This window comes from Juglans microcarpa x Juglans regia, chromosome 5S (genome assembly GCF_004785595.1).
Source record: "Juglans microcarpa x Juglans regia isolate MS1-56 chromosome 5S, Jm3101_v1.0, whole genome shotgun sequence".
NCBI classification, from domain to species: Eukaryota; Viridiplantae; Streptophyta; class Magnoliopsida; order Fagales; family Juglandaceae; genus Juglans; species Juglans microcarpa x Juglans regia.
In genome coordinates, this window is record NC_054603.1 from 16499959 (window position 1) to 16527532 (window position 27574).

Genomic DNA, 27574 nt, shown 5'->3' on the forward strand with positions numbered 1-27574 from the left:
ATGTCAAATTGCCTTTCTGTTCTTTTTTTGTCTACATAATGCTTCATACGGTTCTGGGCCTCATTGAGATTAGTCTTTAACAACTGTATCACTTGGTCTCTGTCTCTGGGCACTTGGTCTGCTGTGAAATTATTGCTTGATCCTGGAACATAGGACAGTAAAGTTAGGGGAGGGTGTCCGTATACTACTTCAAAAGAGGTCATTTTTGTTGCTGTGTGATAGGTGGTATTATACCACCACTCTGCCATGGGAAGCCATAATGACCAAGACTTAGGTTTTACCCCTGCATAGCACCTTAGGTAACACTCTAAACTTTTATTGAGGGCCTCGGTCTGACCACCGGTTTGGGGTGGTAGGTCGAGCTAAAGTCTAGAGAAATCCCTTGAGAGTGAAACAAAGCTTGCCAAAATGAACTCAAGAAAATGGGATCCCTATCCGACAACACGGACCTAGGGAAACCATGTAGTTTGAAAATGTTCCTCATAAATTCCTCGGCTACTCCCTTGGCTGTGTATGGATGTGCCAAGGCTATAAAGTGACCATACTTCGAAAAGCAATCCACTACTACAAAACTGACACTGAATCCTTTAGAATTAGGTAAGCCATCAATGAAATCAGGAGATATGTCAGTCCAAGGTTAATTAGGAAGTGGTAAGGGTTGCAGCAGCCTGGCTGAATGTGTAGTCTCGTACTTAACATCCTGACAGGTCTCACATTCTCTAACCAGCTGTTTGATATCTCGCTTCATTCCTTTCCAAATAAAATCATGTCTAGCCCTTTGATAAGTCTTTAAATACCCCAAGTGACCAACTTGGGGGTTAGTATGAATGTATTGCAGAACCTTTTTTTTTTTTTTTAAATCTGAGTCAGGGTCCAAAACCAACCTTCCCTTCTTAACAATCAACCCCTGTTGCAAGGAAAAACCCTTAGGAATGTCCTTATCAGCGTGCATATTTTTTAGTAATTCAGCCAACTCTGTAAAGTCTTGGTAACTCTTCTTCAACTCTTCTATCCAAAGGGGTGTAGGAAATGAGACCATCGCCGAGCAACCAGCCTCTTGTAATTCCCCTTCCCTCCTTGAAAGGGCATCCGGCACTTTATTTTCTTTTCCCTTTTTATACTCAATAACAAAATCGTACCCCATTAGCTTGTAATCCACTTTTATTGGGCCTCGGTTCCCACCCACTATTCTAATAAGAACTTCAGTGCTTGTTGGTCCATTTTAATGATAAAAGGCTGCCCAAGAAGGTACGGTCTCCACTTTTGTACAGTCGTCACAAGAGCTAACAATTCCTTCTCATACGTCGATAGTAGCAAGACCTTGCCTTTAAGAGCCTGGCTTAAGAAGTAAATAGGCTGCCCAGACTGCATTAACACTGCCCTTATCCCCTTCTTGCTTGCATCACACTCAATCACAAAGGGCTTGCTGAAATCAGGAAGTTTTAAGACCGGTGGGTGGGAAACAACTTGTTTTAAGGCTATAAAAGCCTTGCTAGCCTCCATGTTCTAAGAAAAAGAGTTTTTCTTGAGTAATGAGGTGAGTGGAGCAGCGATAAGTCCATAATTTCGGATGAATTCCCAGTAGTATTCCTTGAGCCCTAGGAATCCTCGTAAGACCTTTACATTCTTGGGCTCGAGCCACTCTAACATAGAAACAATTTTAGAAGGATCAGCCATTACCCCTTTAACATTAATAATGTGTCCCAAATAGTCAACTTCATCAACCACAAATCGACACTTAGATTTTTTTGCATACAGGCAGCTGTTTCAGCATGTTTAACACTTCTCTTAGGTGGCCCACATGCTCCTCTCGAAATTTAATGTATACCAAAATGTCGTCAAAGAACACAAGCACAAATTTCCTCAAAAAGTATTTGAAAACATCATTCATTAACCCTCGGAATGTTGTAGGAGAGTTGGTGAGGCCAAAATGCATTACCAAGAACTTGTAATGTCCATCATGGGTACGGAAAGCTGTTTTAGGAATATCACTAGGCACCACTCTCACTTGATGGTAACCCAATCTTAAATCAAGCTTGGAAAAAATAACCGAGCCAAAGAGTTCATCTAGCAACTCATCGATAATGGGAATAGGAAACTTGGCCTTTACCGTGTCCTTATTAGGTTCCCTATGGTCCATGCAAAGCCTCCAACTTCCATCGGCTTTATGAACCAGCAAAACAGGGGAGGAAAATGGGCTAAAACTTGGTCTAATCACTCCCGATTTCAATAACTTAGCCACAATCTTCTCAATTTCAGTTTTCTAGTTATAAGGGTAGTGGCAGGGTCTATTTGTTATGGGTTGAGTTCCCTCCTTAAGGACTATTTGATGGTAACCCTTGGGGTTCATCAAATATTGTCTTAAACTCCTCTAACAGCTCAGAAAATTGCCCTTCCACCAATTCATAATTTCCCTTCACTTCCCCTTCACACACAATCTGTAAGAAAATGCCTTTCCCTTTAGCCAAGGTTGCCTTCAATAACTTTTGTCCATCCTCCACAACCGAGGAATTCAACTTCAATCCCTTGAACTCAATGGTTTTACCTTCGCACACAAAGATCATTAGGAATTTCGAAAAATCTCAAGTTATGAGGCCCAAGGTCTCTAGCCATTGGACTCCAAGCACAATGTCACACTCAACCAGATCTAACAAATGAAGAGGAGGGTTTAACAAGTTACCTTGCACCTTTAACTAGGTTGTCTTGCAGATTCCCTCACTATTAAGGCCTTGGCCATTTGCCACTCTAACTTTCAAGTTCACTAAATAATCAATAGGCAGCTGCAACTTTGCTGCTAAGGTTGAGTTTATAAAATTGTGGGAGTTGCCTGAATCCACTAGTATCACTACTTGTTCACCACAAAGACTTCCCAGTAAACGCATTGTTCTCATCGTGGGAGTGCCCGCTATAGCAGCCAAGGAAATTTCCAGTTATTCCTTGCTGCTGGTTGGTGTGGCTGGTGTTTCCAGCGCTGGTTTTTCTTCTATTTCCACCACTGGCAGCTCTTCTTCTTCCTCACACACTTCCTCATTCACATCCAAGAGATAAATACGAGGAGTTTTACAAGTGTGTAGAGGATTCCATTTCTCATCTCAATTAAAACATAAGCCTTTGCGTTGCTTTTCATTCATTTGCTTGGAAGAAATTGGTTTAGCGCCCCCATTGGTTTCCTCCATTTGTTAGACCCTGCAACCCCACGTCTAAGGCCATGTTGCGACGGTTGCAATTGTGCGGCACGGGGTGATTGTAACGCCCGTCCTTGTGGTGAGACTTTTTAAAAATAATTTTAGAAAAGACGATAGGAATTACCATTTGATTTAAAACATTTTGCTTCCATACCTAGGGTGCAAGATTCTCATTAAAATGTGCTTTGCGAATAAAAGAGGTTTATAGCGGAAAACATTAATTTTAACAATAAAAAGGCCTCACCTACATTTAAACGCTCATGCCTAGACTTCCGTGCTCTTCCCCTTGGGCCGTGTCCGTCCTGACGCGTACTGCTCATTCAGTTCCTGTGGGGGGAGGGGCATACATAAAAACTAAAATGAGTCGATGACTCATAAGCATTACTTCATACAGTTAAAATATAACAACATAGGTTTTCATTCATGCATTTATCATTCCGTATATACTATACGTACATGCATACGTGCGTTCGTTTGAAAACATCACTGGACGGGGTTTTCTTTTCGTAAAACGTGTCTCCCGTCAGTGCCTTCATTTCTTCAAGAGTGCGATGCATTCATGCATTCATACATTCTTTCTTATCACTTTCATTGGTTAGTATACACTGCTATGCCCCGTGTGTTGGAGCGGTCTTCCTTTGGACCCGGACCCCACCCGTGGCCACGGGTTGGTAATCCCTTTCATGGAGGGCAGCACTGGGTGTACTATCAGTACTACTTACCCGACATTGCAATCTGTCCATTCATTGGTACCCTTTCCATTCATTCATGTGGCCGTTACGTATTTTCATACATTAAACGTTCAGTCCATTCTTTTAGTTCAGTCCTTTCATTCATTTTTCATTTCATTTCAGCTCTATCCTTTCAGTTCATGGAAAAACGTCATTTAAAAGCATGGGTTTAAACATCATCTTTCTTGGGGCATCTGTAAAATATCAATTCATTGCATCCATAAAAGCATCAGTTCGTAGGGACCATTTAAAACAACATACTTTTTCCGCGTCGTTTAAAGTATCAGTTAAAGCAACATTGTTTTTCTTAGAAAATACATACAATAGATACAACGTATAGTCATCCATTCATATGAGTACAATTAATACTTTTGGTGCGTAAAAAGTGGCTGCCAAGGAGGGCCGTACATACTTATACCTTTGAACACTTAGCATGTTTTCGTAAAACATCTTTTGTGTCGTTTCGTAAAGCATCATAAAGAAAAGCATTTCTGTTTCCTTTTCTTGCATTTTAGAAAGCTCTAGAAGAGTATAAACGCAATACTTACCTAGACTCCATGCTACTTTCAATCATGCAGTCCATTCATGTGCGTGTCAGATGGCAACCTACATGCATACACATAACCTTAGCATCATTCTCTATCTAATGCATAAGCAACTTAAAATATAAATAGAGCTACATTTCACTTGGAACACTCTCATTCTATCCATGCTCTTACATGTCTTTTACTATGTTAAAACCTTCGGGATCTATTCACGGTCACTACCTCTTCCAAACTCGACGTTCTACTTCGAGTGCCCATCCCCTAAGGTGAACCCATAATTCACTTTAGGATTAAGACACTAAGGCCTTAATCTTACTCTTCTTATCAACCACATTCCGATTCATGATTCCGACCAATGGAATCACGCATCCCAACTAGACAATACACCCGTCATTAACTTCATGCACCTTATCTCATACTAAATCTTTATTCCCATCCATACACACCACACAGCTCTAAGCCAACTCTGAGGCTTAAGCATCGTGTAACTACGTTTAGGACAGATTACTCATTACATATGGTGAATCTGTCCGGCACTTGTGTCTAACCAAATTACACACGTACCTTACCCCCTTATCACTTAAGACCAACATATAACACGTTGATCACTTGCTTGTGTAAACAAGCACCATACTTCGATACCAACCTTCTCTTAACCCGACTAGCATGACTTTTCATGCTACCCGTTCCTTTTAACAGTTCATCCTAACACTTAACACGACAAGAGTCCGTTCACAACCATGCCTTACGTCACATCATATAGCTCGAGATTACTCCTAAGCTATACATCGTGACTGTGTCACGTCACCTGACATCCTACTATGCCATTTCTATACTAACTCCTCACCTATCATAAGCACGGCTGCTGGTAACCATGTCACTTCATGACATTCCCCAGTCATGCTTCCGCTGCGCACTCTTACACTTGTTCTTCTACTTCGCCCATACTCCCAGCCATGAGTTAACTACACGGTGACACCCGTCACCTCAGACTACAGGCTACACCATAACTACTTCAGGACACTGTTCCACAGTTCCCGACACTACTCATTACGCTCTACGCTCATCGACCACACAATCATCTTTATCTTTGCGACACGCCACACGGTGTGTCACTGCACCTCTTGGAGTACACTCCACGTGTACTCCTTCTCACATGCTACGCCACATTACCACTATGGCATACATGCCATATGGTGCATCACTACATCAAATGGAGTACACTCCACGTGTACTCTTCCCATTCCACAATACGGTAGGAGGGTATATTTTACATATACTCTCATTATCCCACACTACGTCACGAGAGTACACATTTTTTTCCCAATGCACATGACGCCACGCCACCATTACAACACATATTCCACAACCACACTACACAGCACAGTCCACAACACATCACAACACACTTCCCAACTATGCTCAACACTTCACTACATAGAATGCCCAATACTTCATTACACAGAATGCCCAACACTTCATTACACAGCACAACACAATACAACGAACTCCATGATACTAATAGCACAGTCCACAACCTAATCAGCTATTAACATCTAACATAAATAGCGAGAGATAGAGGGTTATACCATCGACTGGATAACCCGTGCGTTGTTCACTGACCGTCAAGGTTGATGATGTCGGAAGGGTTGTACGTGGTGGCTAACCCACGTACAGTAGCTGTCTTGGCCATTGGAGGTGGCTAGAGGTGCGGGTCTAAGCTTAGGAGGGTCGGGTCGTGGTCCTGGAGTGGTGGTCTCGTTGTGGTGTCGAGGTGGCACACGTCGGAGACACGATGGTTCGTGGAGGAGCTAAAGTTGTGGGTCTCGACATGGGAATCCGGAGGGAGGCTTGGTTGGTCATGACTGGCGATGAAGGAGCTGAGGGAGGTGCGATGGAACTTGTAGTGGCGCTAGGGTGGCGCCACGGTGGTCTACGGCAGCGGATCTAAGCCGTGAAGTAGAGAGGAGTCGTGGGAGAGTGAGAGATAGTGAGGGAGATAGGTGGCTCGGCTGGACTTGGGAGTGGCTAGGGGAGGTCGCCGATGGAAGGGAAGCTCTTGGTGGTGGTGCAGTGGTCGTGGGAGGCAGAGCTTCGCTGTGGGTATGGAGAACCCGTGCCTTGGAGGAGCTTCGTGCAGCTAAGGAAGGGGCTATGGGCTTCGGGCAAAGGGGAGGAGGAAGGGGAAGGGAAGGGAGAGCTCGTGGGGCTAGATCCGACGCACGATGGCTCTAGGGTCGTCGGTGGCCTTGAGGCCGTGCAAAACCCATTAATGGGTTTCGTACGTGCATGCGACGGAGGGGGAGAGGAAGGTCATCATGGCTTGGGTTCCATGGGAGAGGTTCACCGGTGGGAGGGGAGGCCGTTGGTGGCAGTGTGGTGGCCTGGGTGGTCGTGTACGGCGGCGCAAGGAGGAGAAATGGGTTTTTACCCATTTCGGCTACTTACTGTGAAAAGAAGAGGAGGGCTGCTTTGGTGGTGGAGGCTCACCGACGGGAGGGGACGCTGACGGTGGGGGCAGTGAGGCTAGGCGGCTCACGGCGGCGCCGGGCTAAGCTGAGGAAGAAACAGCTAGGAGAGGGGCAGCGTACGTCGTACGCGTTTGGGAGAGGGAGGAGAGAGAGAGGGGAGGGAAAAGTGAGGGAGAAGAGAGAGGGGTCTGGGTATTTAATCCAGTCCCTTCATCTTGGGATCTTTAAAATGATCTAACAATGGAGAATTAAAACACTGATGTGAAAATGCGTAAACATTAACTTAATTAAAAGCACTAAGAGGAATTAAGGTAGAATATTATTTAAACAAAACTTTAGTTTATAAAATAATATCCCTTCATTATTAATAAAATGATGAAGTCTTATTTAATATCTTTAAAGAATAAAATCATTTAATTTAATTAGAGTTTTAAACATAATTTTAAATCACATAATATTTTAAATAACTGGAATCATTTTAATAAATGATATTAAAATGATTTCCGACAATTATAATATTTTTGGAGCTCTTCAAAAATATTATAATTGTCTTATTTAAAATCAATCTTAGTTCAATAAGACTGGAAATACCTCATATAAATATTTCCAGCACATTTAAAACACTAGACGTACTTTAGAAGTCACACTATCTTTTAAAACAAGCTATCGAGGTTCGACACGCTAGAGAGGAGGGCAGACTGTTACATAATTTCCGTCCTCAGAACTTGCTTACCTTAGAAAGAAGAAGCCTTACGTCAGAAAGAAAGAACGTACGTCAGAAGGAAGGAGCGAGGTGTTACAGTGATGCCAGCATGACAGTGTTCGCCCGGAGCTAGGAAAAGACCTAGCGCACAACCAGCCCATGTGAGCGCCGGGACCGCCGTGGACGTCGGCTGCGGAGCATGATGGTTGTTACGATCCCACATCGACTAAGTATGAGATTAGTTGATGCTTTATAAGCCTCTAGACACCCTTCCCTTGTAAGCTAGTTTTTAAAGGTGAGTTCTACCTAATGAGTTCATAACAGCTACACACACTGCTACTCCGTTTCTCACCCACAGACTAGGGAAAAACCTCACTAATTTTCACATTGTTTTCGTATTGTGTCATCACAGTGGTTTGCATCATCGCCAGACTCCATACTGAATGCCAGTAAGGCCATTCTTTCTTTTTCTTCCACTAGATTCACCCCTTCACCTGAGGTTTACTTTTTTTTTTTTCATACTTGGTATTGAATTTTAGTTCTTCTTTCCCACTACAAACTGCGAGACATCATTTTTTTTTGATTGGGGGGTTTTTGTGTGCCGTCATCCTTGTCCTACAATGGTGAGTCCCTTCAAATTCTTTTTGGATATTTTTGATAATATTTATTTTTACTTCGTACACTATCACTAGTATAACACTCATAAAAACCTTGCATAGTTTCTTTTCCTCAGGCATCGCAGTGTTATCGTCGTATTTGGAATTTATAGAAATTCCCTCACCGACATCATCGCTAACGTCCTAAACAGTGTTGTTTCCACTTATTAATTTTTACAGGCAACGCACACAAATTTAGGTAAGATATTCAAGATTTAGGGCTCATTTTCGACTTTGTTCTGTGGGCTATATTAATGTATTGTGGTTGCTGAAATTATTTAATGAATGATATTATGTGGCTGTCCGGGGTACGTGTTGACCTTTGTTGTTTGCTTCGAGTTGGAGTATTAGCTGTTGATTTGATGTTTGGTTGTTGAGAGTCTATAAGACACTATCGAAGTTGGGTGATGGATTGTTGAGCTAAAATGAAGTCTACTGGGTTAAAAGGGGTTGTTTGGGTTGATGATCATGGTGGTTTGGGTTGAGATATGTGGTTGGCCAAATTTATTATTTCTATGACTGATATTGAGTTGATCATGTTGGGTTGTTTGTAGTTGAACCATTGTGAGTGGAGTGGATGCTCTGGATTAAAGTAATTGTTGATTTGGGATTTAGTAAATAAGCTAGGGACATGCTTGTTTGGATGGTTAATGGATTGGTATTTTTATTGTTTTAGATTGTGATACTGTTAGAGGTTAGACCCAAGACATAATTTATAAAAGGCAAGAATCAGGTATGTGGGGTTCCTATACTAGTCTTTGCATAAATGAAATGAGGTTGATTTTGAAAATATGCATGAAATCTGTATAAGAGAAAGTATTTTCTATCATGACTGGTGTAGACATGAGCTTATTTTCTATCTGAACTGAGAAAAAGAGCAAATATGAGATCTAAAAGTTTTGCTTTGATTAAATGAAGATGCTTTGATTCTGTTATTTTGTACATGTGAAATTGTAACACCCCGCTCATTCCTTCTTACGTACGCTTCTTCCTTCTTACGTACGTTTCTTCTTTCTGACGTACGTTCCCTCTTTCTGACTTAAGCAAGTTTCGAGGACGGAAATTATGTAACCATCCACCCCTTCTTTCTAGCGACTGCGAGCCTCGTTAGGTGTGTCAAACCTCGAAGGCATGGTTCAAAAGATATCTTGTGACTTCTAGGGCACGCCCAGTGTTTTAAATGTGCTGAAAATATTTATAAGGAGTATTTCCACTGTTATTGAATTAAGTTTATTTTTAATACGACAATTATAATATTCTTGAAGAGCTCCAAAAATATTATAATTGTTAGAAATCATTTTAATATCATTATTAAAATAACTTCAACTATTTAAAATATTATGAGATTTAAATTATGTTGAAAACTTTAATTAATTAAATGGTTTTATCCTTTTAAATATGTTAAATAAGACTTCATCATTTTATTAATGATGAAGGACTATTATTTTATAAACTAAAGTTAGTTTAAATAATATTCTACCTTAATTCCTCTAAGTGCTTTTAATTAAATTAATGTTTATGCATTTTCAAATCAGTGTTTTAATCCTCCATCATTAGATCGTTTGTGAATCCCCAGACGAAGGGACTGGATTAAATACCTAGATCCCTCTTCCTTCTCCTCACTTTTTCCCCCGCTCTCTCTCTCTCCTCCCTGTCCCCGGCGTACGTCGCATGCTGCCTCTCCAAGCCGATTCTTCCACTGCCCAACCTGTCGCCGTCGTGCGCTGATGAGTCTCACCGCCCCTACCATCGACCGCCCCTCCCTCTGGCGAGCCTCCTCTCACCGGTCTCCCTCTCTCACGCTCTCTCTTCCTCTCCCCCGGCAGTGCACAGCCCGAATGGGCTTGGTGCTCACTGCACCGCTGTGTGCCGCCCAATGATGCCACCACCTCCATGGCAGCTTCCCCTCCCACCGGCCATCATCCTCTAGCAAGCTCATCCTCCACCTCACGGCCATCTTCCTCCCATGCATATTCGTGGCCTCCTTCATGCACGGGTTTACTGTGCAAGCTCCTAGCGCCACCGTGCGCGGCCACCTTAGCCACCAGACACCACCACGAGCTCCTCTTAGTCTTCCCCTTCCTCTTCCACGTGACCCGAGGCCCATAGCCTCCCTCCACCGCATGGGCCTCTCCCCTTTCCAAAGCACGGGTTTCTCACCCTCCACGACCTTACGCCACCACCCACGGCGTGTGACCACCATCTCCAGCCTCTTCAGGCCACCACCAAGCCATCCCAACTTCCCATAGCCCCGATCTGCCACCCATGCATGCACACTCTCTCTCACTCTCTCACGGGCTTCTCCTCCCCTCACACAAGGTGATTCCTCCCTCCACCACCGTGGACCGTCGTGCCACCACCACTGAGCCTCCACGGCTCCACCAGCAGCCTCCCTTAGTCGAACCCTAGGTCCAAACCACAATTTTATGTGGTGGGTAGCCACTGCACGTGATGGACAGCCACTGCGAGTGGCTGACCGCCACTGTACACGGCCATATCCGCCGTGTTATGCCCCTTTCCACCATCACAATGCCACCACGAGCCATTCCAAGACTACACTTAGCTATCCAAACGCCCAAAAGTCACCGTATGTGGGTTAGCCACCACGTATGACCCTTCTGACATCATCAGCTAGGACGATCAGCGAGCAACGCACGGGTTATCTTGTCGATGATATAACCCTCTATCCCTCGTTAATTATGTTAGATGTTGATTAGTTGATTAGGCTGTGGACTGTGTTGTTAGTATTTGTGGAGTTCACTGTGTTGTGATGTGCTGTGTAGTGAAGTGTTAGGCATTCTGTGTAGTGAAGTGTTGGGCATATTTGTGTAGTGCGCTGTGAAGTGTTGGGCATATCTGTGTACGTCATTCTCTATCTACTGCATAAGCAACTTAAACTATAAATAGAACTACACATCACTTGGAAGACTCTCCCTTTATCCCGTGCCCTTTACTATGTTAAAACCTTTGGGGACCACTTACGGTCACCACATTTTCCAACTCAACATCTTGCCTCGAGTGCTTATTCACTAAAGTGAACCCATGATTCACCCTAGGATTAAGACACTAAGACATTCGTCTTATCCTCCTTATTGAACTCATCTTGATGCATGACTCAGACCAATTAAGTGATGCTTCCCAATCCTAGACAATACATCCGTCACTACCTCCATGCATCCTAGCCCATACTAAATCCCCATTCCCATCCATACAAGCCACACGGCTCTAAGCCAACTCGGAGGCTTAAGCACCATGTAACTGTGCTAAGGACATATTACCCATTACATATGGTGAATCCGTTCGGCACATGTGTCTAACCAGATTACACATGTACCTTACCCCTTTATCACCTAAGATCAACATATAACACGTTGATCACCTGCTTGTGTAAACAAGCACCATACTCCGATACCAACCTTCTCTTAACCCGGCTACCATGACTTTTCATGCTACCCGTCCCTTCGATAGTTCATCCCAACACTTAACATGACAAGACTCTATTCACAACCACGCCTTATGTCATATCATATAGCTCAAGACTACTCCCAAGCTACACAGTGATCTTGTCACGTTACCTGACATCCCACCACGTTATTTCTACACCAACTTCTAACTCATCACGAGTACGGTTTCTCACGTACTCCTATCACATCGTGACATCTTGTCACGATCCCGCTACGCCATTTCTACACTAATTCCTTACCCATCATAACCATGACTGTCAATAACCACGTCACTTCGTGACGTTGCCCAGTCATGCTTCCGCTGTGTACTCTTACACTTGTTTTGTTACATCATGCATACTCTTAGCCATAAGTCCATCACGGACTACCGGCTACGCCATAACTACTTCGGGACACTGTTTCATAGTTCCCGACACTACTCGTCACGTTCCACTCCCATAAATCACATAATCATCCTTATCTCTACGACAAGCTACACGGAGTGTCGCTGCCACATGGAGTACACTCCACGTATACTTCCTTCACATACGCCACATCACCACTATGGCATACCCGCCATATGGTGCATCACTTTAGCACATGGAGTACACTCCTCGTGTACTCCCTTCATATACATTACGTCTCATCACCACTATGGCATACTCGTCATATGGTACATCAATCCACCACATGGAGTACACTCTACGTGTACTCCCTTCACATACTCCATTTACATGCACTACGCCACGTCACCATTATGGCATATCCGCCATACGGTACATCACTCCACCACATGGAGTACACCCTCGTGTACTCCCTTCATAAACACTACCCCACATTACCATTTTGGCATACCTGCCATATGGTGCATCACTCCACCACATAGAGTACACTTCACGTGTACTCTATTCACATACGCCACATCACCACTATGGCGTACACGCCATACGGTGCATCACTTAACCACATGGAGTACACTCCACGTGTACTCCATTCACATGCACTAAGCCACATCACCACTATGGCATACCCGCCATATGGTGCATTAATCCACCACATAGAGTACACTCTGCGTGTACTCCATTCACATACATTACGCCACGTCACCATTATGGCATATCCGCCATACGGTGCATAACTCCACCACATGGAGTACACTCCGAGTGTACTCCATTCACATATGCCACATTACCACTATGGCATACCCGCCATATGGTGCATCACTTTATCACATGGAGTACATTTTACGTGTACTCCCTTCACACACTACGCCACATCACTACTATGACATACCTGCCATATGGTACATCACTCTACCACATAGAGTACACTCCACGTGTACTCGTCCCGTTGCATAATACGCCAGGAGGGTATATTTTACATTTACTCTCCTTATCTCACTTTATGCCACACATAGAGTACACTCAACATGTACTGTTCCCATTCCACATTACGCTAGGAGGGTATATTTTACATATACTCTCCTTATCTCACTCTATGCCACATACAAAGTACACTCAGTGTGTACTTTTCTCATTCCACATTACGCTAGGAATGTATATTTTACATATACTCTCCTTATCTCACTCTATGCCACACACAGAGTACACTCAGTGTGTACTCTTCCTATTTCACCTGCCACATCACCAATACAGCACATACTCCACAACAACACTATACGTCATAGTCCACAACACTTCACAGCACACTTCCAACTACGCCTAACACATCACAGCGCACTACACAAATAAGCCCAACACTTCACATACACGACACATCACATCACCACACTACACATATATGCCCAACACTTCACATACACAGCACTTCACATCACCATACTACACAGATATGCCCAAAACTTCACATACAAAGCACTTCACATCACCACACTACACAGATATGCCCAACACTTCACAGCACACTACACAATGTATCTCAATACAGCGAACTCCACAAATACTAACAGCACAGTCCACAACCTAATCAACTAATCATTATCTAACGTAAATAACAAGGGATAGAGGGTTATACCATCGACGGGATAAACCCGTGCATTGCTTGTTGATCGTCGCGGTCGATGATGCCGAAAGGGTCGTACGTGGCGGTTAACCCACGTACAGTGACTGTTTGGGCGTTTGGATAGCTAGGTGTGGTCTTGGAAGGGCTCGTGTGGGCCTTGTGATGGTGGCAAGGAGCATAACACGGCAGATCTGGCATTGTACAGTGGCGGTCAGTCACGCGCAGTGACTGTCCATCACGTGCAGTGGTTACCCACTACATAAAGTGGTGGTTTGGACCTTGGGTTCAGCTAAGGGAGGTGCGGTGGAACTCGTGCTGGCGTCGAGGTGGTGCCAGGTGACTCACGGCGGCAGATCTGGCCGCACGATGGAGGAAAAGCCGTGGGAGAGTGAGAGAGAGTGTGCGTGCATGGGTGACAGATCAGGGTCGTGGGTAGTTGGGTTGGCTTGGTGGTGGCCTGAGGAGGTTGGAGGTGGTGGTCATCTGTCGTGGGTGGTGGCGCACGGCGGTGGAGGGTGTGAAACCCGTGCGTGAGAGAGAGGGAAGCCCGTGCGTGGAGGAGAGGCTATGGGCCTCGGGTCACATGGAGGAGGAAGGGGAAGGTGAGGGGAGGTCCATGGTGGTGCCTGGTGGCTGTGGGTGTCAAGCACGACGGCACACGGTGGGGAAATGGGTTAAAACCCGTGTGTTAGACCCATTTCGAAAAGAGAGGGAAAGAGCTGCAGTGAGGGGTTAGGTTCTGTGGGGTTGTTGCCGGTGGTAGCTGGAAGTGTGCTGGTGGCTAGCGGCGGGTTGCGACGATGGTGTTGGGCGTCACGCATGGTGAAACCATGCATGAGAGCTGTGTGCGTGCGTGGTGAAGGTGGCCACATGGAGATGGCCAAGCTCGCTGGACGGTGATGGCTGGTGGGAGGAGAAGCTGTCGTGGAGGTGGTGGCGCCGGATGATGGCGCACGGCGATGCAGTGAGCACCAAGCCCATTCGGGTTGTGAACTGCTGAGGGAGAGGAGGAGGGAGCGTGGGAGAGAGACGCCGGTATGGGCGGACTCGCCAGAGTGAGGTGGAGCTGGTGGTGCTAGCGGTGAGGTTTGCCGACTCACGACGGCGTCGTGCTGTGGGATGGAGCAGTCGGCGAGGGAGAGCGGCTGTGTACAACGTACGCTTAAGGGAGAGGGAGGAGAGAGAGAGCTGGGGAAAAGTGAGGGAAAGAGAAAGGGGGTCTGGGTATTTAATCCGGTCCATTCATCTTGGGGTATACGATATAACGACTAGGGATTAAAATACTGATTTGAAAATGCGTAAACATTAACTTAATTAAAAGCACTTAGAGGAATTAAGGTAGAATATTAGTTAAACTAACTTTAGTTTATAAAATAATATTCTTCATCATTAATAAATGATAAAGTCTTATTTAATATATTTAAGAGAATAAAACCATTTAATTAATTAAAGCTTTCAACATAATTTAAATCCCATAATATTTTAAATAGTCGAAATCATTTTAATAATGATGTTAAAATGATTTCCGACAATTATAATATTTTTGGAGCTCTTCAAGAATATTATAATTGTCGTATTTAAAATCAAGTTTAGTTCAACAACACTGGAAATACTCCTTATAAATATTTCCAGTACATATAAAACACTGGGCGTGCCTTAGAAGTCACCTAATATCTTGAGAGACACGCCATCAAGGTTCGGTACGCATGACGAGGCTCGCAGTCGCTAGTGAGAACGGCAAACGATCACATAATCTCTACCTTCAGGATTTGCTTACGTCATAAAGACGAAACGTACATCAGAAAGAAGAAGCGTACGTAAGAAGGAAGGAGCAGGGTATTACAAATGTACATGTGTAATCTTACCACACGGACCTCTCCCCTCAGAGTTGGCTTAGAGTCGTGTGGCTTGTATGGATGGAAATGAGGATTTAGTATGGGCTAAGATGCATGGAGGCAGTGACAGGTGTATTGTCTAGGATTGAGATGCGTGACTTAGTCGGTTTGAGTCATGCATCGAGATGAGTTCAATAAGGAGAGGAAGACGAAGGTCTTAGTGTCTTAATCCTAAGGTGAATCGTGGGTTCACTTTAGTAGATGAGCACTTGAGGCAAGACGTTGAGTTGGAAGAGGTAGTGACCATAAGTGGTCCCCGAAGGTCTTAGCATAGTAAAGTACACGTAAGAGCACGGGATAGAAGGAGAGTGTTCCAAGTGAAGTGTAGTTCTATTTATAGTTAAGTTGCTTTTGCATTAAATAGAAAATGACGTTAAGGTTATGTGTATGCATGTAGGTTGCCATCTGACATGCACATGAATGGACTGCATGATATGCAAGTGGCATGGAGTCTAGGTAAGTGTTAAGTTCATACTCTTTTCGAGTCTTCTAAAATATAAAGAAACGAAAACGAAACGCTTTTCCTTACGATGCTTTACTAAATGACACGAAAGACGTTTTATAGAAGAAAATGCTAAGTATTCAAAGGTATACGTAAGTACGGCCCTCCTTGGCAGCCCATTTTTACGCAACGAAAGTATTAATTGTACGCATGTGAATGGATGACTATACGTTGTATCTATTGTATGTATTTTCCAAGAAAATCCATGAACTGTTGAAAATGCATGAAAGGCATGAAAACAGATGCTTTTATGGATCCTACGAACTGACGCTTTCATGTGCACCTTGAGGTGATGCTTATGGATGCCATGAAAGACGACGTTCAAGGTGATGCTTATGGATGCCATGAAAGCTGACGTTTAAGCCCATGTATGTTTTTAAATGACATTTTCCATGAACGAACTGGTAAATGAAGGATAGGACTTAAATGAACTGAAAAAGGAAAGATGATTTTCGGGCTTACGCCCCAAATGATATTTTTCTCATGAAATGATGTTTTCTCATGAAAATGAATGTTTTCTCATGAAAGGACTGTTAAATGAAAGAAAGAACTGAATGAAAGCTCCAGCTCTTTAGAGCTGACATGAATGAATGAATGAAAAACAAAGAAAGACATGAAAGCATGAAATGTATGAAAATATGTAACGGCCACATGAATGAATGCAAAGGGTACCAATGAATGGGTAGATTGCAATGCAGGGTAAGTAGTACTGGTAGTGCACCCAGTGCTGCCCCCCATGAAAGGGATTCCCAACCCGTGGCCACGAGCGGAATCCGGGTCCAAAGGAAGACCGTTAACCCCAACACACGGGACGTAATAGTATGTACTGGCCCATGAAAGTGATAAGAAGAATGTATGTATGCATGAATGTACGAACGCATGAAAGCACGAACTTTTGCAGAAATGAAGGCACTGATGGGAGATACAGTTTACGAAAAGAAAGCTCCTTTTAAAAGAAAATCTCGTCCAATGATGTTTTCAAATGAACGAGCGCACGCATGTACGTATAGTATGTATGAATGAAAACCTATGTTGTTATATTTTAATTGTATGAAGTAATGCTTACGAGTCATCGACTCATTTTAGTTTTTATGCATGTCCCTCCCCCCCACAGGGACTAAATGGTCAGGACGGACACGGCCCATGGGGAAGAGCACGGAAGTCTAGGCATGAGTTTTAATTGTACGAGACACCTTTTTATTGTAAGATTAATGATTTCCGTTGTAAACCTTTTTTATTCTAAAGCACATTTTATTTTATAAACGTAGAGTCTTGCACCCTGGGTATGCAAGTAAAAAGTTTTAAATCGAATGGTAATTCCCGTCGTCATTTCTAAAAACATTTTATAAAAAGTCCCACCACAAGGACGGGCGTTACAGAAATGATCTAAAGCTATTCAGTATTTTGTTTTGATATGATGTGTCATTTGAAAACTTTGGCATGAATTTCTGATTCTGTATCTAAATATGATCTAGTTCCAATGATGTTTCTGTTCTATTTCTATTAAGGCTCTGCCACAGGTAGGATTATGGTATATGGCCCCGCCATGGGTATAATAGTGGCATATGGCCACGCCATGGGTATAATGGTGATTTATAACCCTACCACGGGGGTTAGACATGGTATACGACCTAGGTACGGGTATAATGGTAGTTTATGACCCTACCACAGAGATTAAACATGGTATACGGCCCAGACATGGGTATAATGGTGGTTTATAACCCTACCATGGGAGTTAAATATTGTACACAACCTAGCCACGGGTATAATGGTGGTTTATAACCCTACTATGATGATTAAACATGGTATTTGTCCTGATCTGATCCTCCGATATAATATGAAGATGATGTCTCAGTTTATGATATGTCAAAGGATTTTTGAAATAAGAAAGTTTTATGAAAGTTTTGCGCGGACTTTTTTATAAAATGTTTTTTATTATACATTTTGAAAGCAAATATTTTGATTTTGTATTTATGAAAGTAAATGCTTTTGTTCTGCATTTTGAACTTGATAAATGGTTATGTTTACATACTAATATATGTTCCTTGCTTACTGAGTTGTTGATAACTCTCCCATTTATCTTCACAATATTTTTCAGATGACTTTGATGTTTCAGCTGAGGATCAGTAATAGAGTATATGGACAAGATTAACTGAGGATAGTAGATGAGTACCACAGGGTACTAGTGCTATTGATGGACTTGGTTTTTCAGTAATTGCAGTTCAGTATGTTTTGGATGATTGAGGAGACTTATGTAAACCCTATTTCATTTTTATTATGTTCATTGAGATTTGTGGAGATGTTAATATTAGTTTACCTGGTTTATGGTATTGAGGATTTGATATGTGGCTATGTGTAGTTAAATGATTTGGAAGTATTGATATTTGATTTAGAGCCGTTGGAAGTATATATATTTTGGATTTTAATATTGATTAGCATTGTGAAAGTGATTATCAGGTGACAAGAGTTAACTACTTGGACCTCTAGGTCGGGGCATTACATTACAAAGTGGGGTTTTTCTTTTGAAAAATATTTTCTTTCCTCAAAACATTCTCACCTTGTAGTTTCCTTCATAAAACTAAGACCTTTCAAGCATATAGTTATTCTAATCATTTTCCTTTGGCTAGTACACACTATTACTCCCCATGTGTTGAGGTTAGCGGTCTTTTAGACCTGATTCCACTTGTGGCTGGGGGTCGGGAATCCCTCAATCAGGGGGCAACACTGGGTGCACTACCAGTACTACTTACCCGGCATTGCAATCTTTCAAATCCTTTAGTACCATCATACATTCATCAATCATAGCCATTACATAGTTTCATACATTAAAATATTCATTTCTTTTCAGTCCTTTCATTTTTCTATCATTTCATTCCTTTCCTTTTCATCAATTCATTTCATTTCATAAAATATCATTTCATAACATAAAGCATAAACTTCATCATTTCATTTCATAGAACAAACATACAATGCATACTGACAAAAATGGACAGACAGCTGTATGGAAGAATCTTTCTTCACTAAATTGAATGAATACAATGAGGTCTTAGTGGCTGCTTTATACAATTGAGGCCTTACCTCGACATGACAGAGAGTAAAATAATAGACGAATAAACTTATGACATGTAAAGTAATGCAAATGCACAAAAAGAATAGTCCTAAAAAATACAGTGATATTGTTAACACTCCCCTTAGGATGGACTATGTATGCTTAATAGTTTCATCTTGGAAATCAAAACTTCAAACTGCTGTTTTCCTAGAGCCTTTGTGAAGATATCTGCTAGTTGCATGTTGCTTTTGACATGTAGTATTTTAATTAACCTAGCTTGAAGCTTTTCCCTTACTATGTGACAATCGATGTCAATGTGTTTTGTCCCCTCATGGAAGACAGGATTGGCAGCTATATGCAAGGCTGCTTAGTTGTCACAAAATAGCAGTGCTAGATGAGGATGGGGAGTATGCAGGTCTTTAAGCAATTGTACCAACCACATCAATTCACACACGGTTGATGCCATAGACCTATATTCTACTTCAACATAACTCCTAGAGATTGTTGACTGTTTCTTAGACCTCCAAGAAATCTATGACTCCCTGAGAAAGATGCAAAAACCAGTGATGCTTCTCCTTGTGTCTACACTGCCTGCCCAATCTGCATCTGCAAACCCCTTTAATGCAACTTTGATTTTGAGGACAGAACAAGACCTTGTCCAGGTGTCCCTTTGATGTACTGCAGTACTCTATGTGCTACTGCAAGATGCGTGTGCCTAGGTTTGTCCATGAACTGAGAAAGGACTTGCAGTGCATATGAGATGTTTGGTCTTGTGATGGTAAGGTATATCAATCGACCAATTAGCCTCCTGTATGAAGTTGCATCTTCTAGTAAATTCCCTTATGTTCTACTAAGTTTCAAATTTTGCTCCATGGGAAAGTTATGGACCTTATTTCCCGACATTCCACTGTCTTCAAGTATTTCCAAGGCATATTCTCTTTGGTTGAGTGTGATACCCTCTGCTGATCTAGCTATCTCAATGCCCAAAAAATACTTTGAGGATCCTAAGTCCTTTAATTTAAGCTTATTGTTCAAAAACAGTTTTAGTTTCTCAACTTCATTCATGTCATTAGAGGCTATTAGGATATCATCTACATGCACAAGTAAGGCTATGAATGAGGGACTCGTGACTTGAGTGAAAAGTGAATGGTATGCAGAAGATTGAGTAAAACTATGGGTGACTAATGTCTCTAAGAATTTGCTAAACCACTGTCTCGAGGCTTGTTTCAAGCCATAAAGAGACGTAAGTAGTTTGCATACTGGTTGTTTCTCCCCCTGTTTAGCAAACCTTGGAGGCAGGCTCGTATAGACTTCCTCATGAAGTTCACCATGCAGAAATGCATTATTGACATCTAGTTGAATGAGATGCCAATTAAAAATTGAAGCAAGTGCTAAAACAGTCCTAGTAGTTACCATTTTAGCAATAGGTGAAAATGTTTCAGAGTAATTGAATCCTTCTAGTTGGGTATAACCTTTGGCCACTAACCTGGCCTTATACCTCTCAATTGACCCATCTGACTTGTTTTTTACTTTGTAAACCCACTTGCAGGGGTCTTACTAGCAGGTAGAGTGGTCAATTGCCATGTCTGATTAGCTTCTAAGGCTACTATCTCAGATGCCATAGCCTCTCTCCAGTGAGGGTAGCTCATGGCCTCATGAAAATATTTGGGTTATAAGTGGTAGATAAATTTACAATGAAAGCTCTATGTGGAGGTGAGAGTTGATGATAAGAGAGAGTGGAAGCTAAAGGATGAAGATTACCTGCCTGTAGAGGACCATTTGCAGTAGAGGAAGGCTGGAGTGAAGTCTGAGAAGGAAGAAGCTGGTGATGGAAGTCAGACAGGTAGCCAGGAATCCTTCTGGTTCTAGTAGAGTTACGAGTAGGTGAGAAATATCAGTAAAAGACTGTGACGGAACAAAATCAGTATGAGAAAAGGAAGTATTATTAGGATTAATATCAAGCGATGAAATGGGGAGAACAAGTGAGGAATTATCAGTGCATTGGGGGGGGGGGGGAACAGAAGTGAGGAATGGAAAAATATTCTCATGAAAAATTACATCCCTAGAAACAAGGACAATTTTAGTGGTAAAATCAAACAACTTATAACCCTTTGTAGCATAAGGGTATCCAATGAAAATGCATTAATTAGCATGGGGTGAGAATTTATGTCTATGAGTAAAAGGTGTTATGGCATAGCAAGGGGATCCAAAAACTCTAAGATGACTAAGGGATGGACAATGTTTATAGAAAGCAGCATATGGTAAGATGTTACCTATGACAGGAGAGGGAATCCTATTGATTAGGTAAGTTGCAGTCATAACACAGTCACCCCAAAAAGAGAGTGGAACCCTAAATTGAAATTTGAGAACTCTAGCAATGTTTAAGAGGTGTTGGTGCTTTCTTTCTACCCTAGCATTCTGTTGAGGGGTTTCAATGCAAGATCTCTGATGGATGCATCCTTTTGATTTGTAAAAGTTAGTCATTAGGAACTATAGGCCATTATCAGTACGTATATTTTTAATAGCCCAGCCAAAATGAGTAGATACAAGAGCAAAAAAGGTATAACAACCCATTAGAAATTCACTTGGGGAACCCTCGCGGCATCACGTCCGATGTGGCAAATAAGGAATGATGTTGTTCTAATTTTATTGCCAAGCATAGATTGAAGCCCCATCGAAACCCTAGCCTTTGTCTTCGTCTTCTCCCCATCGAAGCCCCCATCCCTACGAAGACAGAAGCCTTTGTCTTTGTTTTCTCCATCCCCACAAAGCCCCTATCGTCTTCTCCATGAAATCACCACCTCACGAAGCCACAGCCCACGAAGCCCTTATCTTCTTCTCAACAGTCAGTCTTTGACTTCCACGAACCCACGAAGCCATAGTCACAACCCCCTTCGTCTTCTCCACAAACCCATCGAATGGCCCCTTCTTCTTCTCCATCTAGATCTGAAATCCCCTTCCCACAAAGCCCCAAAACCCTAACCCTAACCTTAAACCTTACAATTTTATGTTCATTATAGTTGAGGTGTGTCTCACATCAATATGCATTTTTGATTTTGCATGGACAAGATTTTCTTGATCCAGCTTATTATTTAGTTAAAAGGGAATGAAAGATTTTGTGTGTGTGCATATGAGAATGTATTCATTTTGCCAGCCTCTCTCATAGTTGGCTATTTCTTTCATGAGCTTGTGTTAGTGCCACTGAGTTGTGTTGATATTGTTTTTTGTAGTACTACAAGGACTGGTCATGTAATTTTCGAGTTTTCAAATTTATGTAATGGACTTTGTTTTTTATTCTTATCTCTCAATTATTAACATAGTCATTTTAATTGGGACTTTTTGCAGGGTTAAATGCCTTTAATTATCAGGAAAACTTGTTCCTTTAGAAGCCATTATTTGGATGTGATATGCATACTCCTATGAGGTGAGAATTGAGATAATCTTTTATGGCATAAACATTATACTTGTTGTGACTATGTATGTAAGTGAATCTTTTGGTAGGACAATACATCTGTCTTTATGTTAAATAAGAGGTTAATACCATTTTGTAAGAAATGTGAGGAGGTCTTAATCAAAAGGTTGTAAAATGACCTCAAATTTCAGAATACAGATTTGATTGAGCATCAGTTTTAAGTGCGAGTTCCATTAACTCTTTCATATAGTTCTCTTTTATCATGCCCCCTTTCAAGACATTGACTAAAGAGTAAGCACATTATGTGGTATATCCATACTCAATGGAATTCAACCCGTTAGCACTTATATCAGGCCGACTTCTTAATTTACATGCCTTTTTCTTAGTGACTAGCTTTGTTTCTAGGAATATGGTTCAGGAACACTCTCTAGGAATGTGAGTCCAATATTTGTTTTTGCAGGTAAGGCTTTTTAGTTATGTGACTTGGGATCTGTCTCTCTCTGTTCATAAGCTAAGATACAATTTTCTTTTTCCACATAATCTCTAGCTTCCTTACAAGTTTTTGGGTGAAGCATATTGTCTGCATTAAATGTTGTGTTTCCTTTCAGTATAAATTACACTGCAAGTTGGATGAATTGCATTATAGATGCAACTTGGGGTGGATGGAACACAACCGAAGCTGTAGTTGGGGATTTTGATTTTGTTATCATTGGTATGTATCCTTAAAAATGTACTTAAAATGTATATGTTCATTTAAGTTAGTAGTTGATTTATTTAGTCATCTAATTTTACTAATTTCAATATCTTAACCCTGCAGATTAAGGTACAACCGTAGGTGAAATTGCAAGAACAACAACCAAGAGCCGAGCAAAGCATTCAGGGATGTAGAACTATTAGTTTCTGTAAAAATTCTTCACGGGCTATAAAAAATATTTATGGGTTCATTTTAATAGATATGGGTTTGATTTTATATTAGTACCAGGTTGATAGATGTGGATGAGCTTTTGTCTTTGACATCTTCTAATTGTGAAGTGCTATCAAGTTAGTAGATGTCGATTTGGAATGATATGAACCTGGAATGAGATGGTCATTTTGATTGCATATTCTTCATCTCCTGGACATTGATTTGGTATATCTTTTCCATTTAGCGGATAGAAAATTTTGAGAGAGTGCAATTTTCTATTTGAGATGGTGCTGAAAACCAAAAAGACCCCATGCTTCATACACAACAATATGTCGCAACAAAAATTTCCCTATGCATCAAACATGGATATCCAATAACTCAGTTAAAATGTAAAGTTTCACTCATTCAAAATTTATCAGTTACAAAGATGCTCACATCAAAACATAATTACAACAACTATAATTCATCATCAAAAGTTAGGCCTAAGGAAGGCTGGCTTTGCTGAAGTCGAAACTGAAGAGGGAAACACAACAAAAGGATGCTGAATAAATCAAATATAATTCGAGCTTTTCATCCTTTTGTTTAATTTTGGTGGGTTGTATGAATATATGACTAAAACTAGTTTAGTGATTGCGTAGTCAGGCCGAGCCATGACTTGCTTTCAATTGGCTTGGAGGGAACGGTTGCTACTGAGTTGTTTGTTTGGTATTGGTACAGTGCTCTTGTTGTGACCCTGTTAAAAATGCCATAAAAAGAACATAATAGAGATTAATCATCGAAACACCATTATAATGTCACTATTATTCAGTTTGCTTAAATGGAGTATAGCAGCAGAGATGACACAAAGAAACTCTAATTTGATAAGAAAATTTCCCTTCACTTTTTGACATAATACGAGGATGGAAAATAACAATCTCATCAAGGAAGACTTATAAAACCTAAACCTACACAAACCCCACCCCATCCAGGTATATGCAAATTCAGCAAAACTTGTTGGTGACAATCAAGGATGTGTCAATCTCACCGTTGATAATTGAAAGAATAAGATTTTTGTGTTTGTATATATATATGTAAAGGACTCCAATAACCAATACAACTAGTAAACCAATTTCTTTGATACATCTGCAGCTAAATTTAGATGAACGTATGGGGACAAGGAATCCTTCTAAAAAGATGTTCAACATAGTGATCTGAACGTTCCATCTTTTGTACCAGAAACAGTTAGTAATCACAAGAAATAATTACCATTAGTAAGGGGTTTAGGGGGTATGGATTCTGCAAAGGAGAGGCTGAATCAAAGTCTGATTTAGCTACTCCCATGTTTGGTCTACTAACTCTTGGAGTTGCTGGTGATGCTTTGTGAGGAGTTGCAAATAAAGTAGACCTGTCAAGTGTAAAGTCACATAAATATAGAGCCGTATTGAGAATGCTTTGAATTGGATAGGAAATGGGAGATGTACAACCATAATCATGTGCAAGAACGCAACTAGAAACTTAAAAAAGTACATATGGATCTAAGCCAAAAACGAGAACTTTGTAGAGAAACTCGCCTTAAAAAAAACAGCAAATATAACTCAAACTGAAAAATATAAGCACTGAAACAAAGAGTATGATAAAAAAAATAAACTATATTTGATGTTCGGGAAATAAATTGTTCAAGGTCAGATCCAAGTAAATATGTACAGAATTCACCAGAAAAAAAAAACACCAATGACCTTGGATCAAGATTAAGAACCAGGAAATGAAGAAACTCCATTATAAAAAAAACCTAGAATTGCGAAAGACGATAGAAAGAGGCACTGGACTCACCTAAAATCGAAGCAAGGATGCATAAGAATCTCAAAAGAGATTATAAACAGCAGATCCGACCAATTAATCTTCCAAAAAAAAAACTCGAGCTCTATTTTTTTTTCCCTGAAGTTCCTATCTAGTTATAGAATCAATGCTTCTATCTGGGAAAAAAGCTAATAACCCGTAAGAGGAGAAAATCTTAGGTGAACCTGGCTTTAACCCACGTCGACAAACACATATGCAGATTTGGTACTACCCACAACGACGACGACAGACACAGACTCGGCTACCCATGACGACGACTACCGGTGTAGATTTGGTCCTACCAAATGACGACGAAGACAGATCTGGTTCTCCTACCCACAACACGTGACGACTCTCTCTTAGACACTTTTTATCCTTTCCTCGTTTCTTATTTTTCATCTATTTTTTTAATCAATAGTATATCAGCTGACATGCATAATATCACATCAGCAGTTTCCCCAACGGCTTCCCACCCCGATTTCCTGTTGCTGAATTGATTTAAAATGCCAATGTGAGATTTGTAACCAATCGAGAGAAAATGAACTCTTGGTCACATTAGATGTTTGGAAGTTGAAAGTTGGAGGTCACATTACATGCTCATTTGGAGAAATTTTGTGAGAATCAAAGTATTTTGGAGAGTGACGATATTTTAGTTTTTTGAGGATTTTAGACATTAGAGAAATATAGATTTTTAATATCTCGAGTTTTAATTACGAAATACGTGTTCAATTGAAAATTTAGGGAAGTTACACGACTATTTTATAGATGATGATTGATACTCTATTGGCACTGTTATGAAAAAATTTAGAGAAGTTAAAAGGTCAAGGTAAGAAGGATTCATATGCTAGACTTTGCATAAAAGGAAATGGACTGAGGTTGATTTATGAAAAATATGCATGTTTTGTTTTGAAAAGAAATGTAATAACAACTTCAGTTATTTGTTATGCATTTCTCATGAAATATGTATAAAAGATAAAAGTATTTTGGTCATGACTGATACAGACATGAACAAATTTTGTTATTCTGTTTTTGAACTATACAAAAAGAGTGAATATGAAATCTAAAAATTGTACATGTTATGTGAAGATGCTCTCAATCTGTTTTGAATATATGAAAATGATATGAATATGTTCAGTACTTTGTTATGATATGATTGGCATCGGAAGACCTTTGGCAAGACATTCTGATTTTGCTTCTGATTCTGTTTTTTGTTTTGATCCGATGATTCTGATTATGTTATTGTGTTGATACCAACTTCTCTGTTATGCTCGGACTTATGGCCCCGTCATGGGATACAATAGTGGCCTTTGTCCTTGCCATGGGATATAATAGTGGCCTCCAGCCCTACCACTAGATTCAATAATGGCCTCTGGCCTTGGTGACGAACAGTGATAGGTTTTGCTTGGTTAATCGCAGACATGGACAACCCTACAACAAGGGTTAAACATCCGTTCTGATATCTTAGTTATGCTATGCCAAAGGAATTTTTTTAATGTGAATATTTTGAACTGTCGCTCTTATATTTTGATAACATGTTCTGGTTCTGCATTCTAAAACTAAAAATATTTTATTTTGCATTCTGAATTTTATAAATGCTCATGTTTACATATTAATATATGTTATCTACTTATTGAGTTGTTGATAACTCATTCCTTTTCTCCTAAATATTTTCAGATGATTTGGATGTTTTAACTGACGATCAAGAATAGGAGGCATGGGTAAGACTATTTGAGCATAGTGGAATAAGTACAATGAGAGTAGTTTGGTTATTGGAGGATTTTATTCAGTAGTTTTGTTTTACTTTGTTGACTTAGGATTTTGGAATGTTGACATTTATTTTTAGACTTTGTGGTGTTCCTAGTTAATTATTTTGGAGTAGTTGGTTTAAACAATGAGATCTATGTGTAATTGAGAAATTGGAGTTAATATATATTCTTTGAGATATGACTTTAGGTGACAGGAAGTAAATCTTCGGCCCATATTGGTATGGGACGTTACATAAGCTGTGCCAATAACATTGGTGTAGGAGTAGGAAGAAAACAAACTACAACGGCTGGTATAGAAGCGTTCGCTCACCTCAAAGAGTACCTGTCAAATCCGCCTTTCCTGAGCCAAACCGTACAAGGGGACACCTTGTACCTATATCTGTCCATCACAACATCGAAAGTTGTGTCAACAGCATTGGTGTAGGAGTAGGAAGAAAACAAGGTACAAAGGTTGGTCTATTATACCAGATGAGCT

General features: G+C 41.0%; 2 long non-coding RNA genes across 2 annotated transcripts; both read left to right on the top strand.

Annotated features, from left to right (window-relative positions):
- The first annotated feature begins 3188 nt into the window (after positions 1-3188).
- Positions 3189-7965, top strand: LOC121268669. Its single transcript, XR_005941202.1, has 3 exons — positions 3189-3240; positions 6041-6043; positions 7735-7965. It is a non-coding gene; the product is annotated as an uncharacterized LOC121268669 (long non-coding RNA).
- Positions 7966-22596: 14631 nt separating this feature from the next.
- Positions 22597-23665, top strand: LOC121268670. Its single transcript, XR_005941203.1, has 2 exons — positions 22597-22626; positions 23432-23665. It is a non-coding gene; the product is annotated as an uncharacterized LOC121268670 (long non-coding RNA).
- The last annotated feature ends 3909 nt before the right edge of the window (positions 23666-27574 follow it).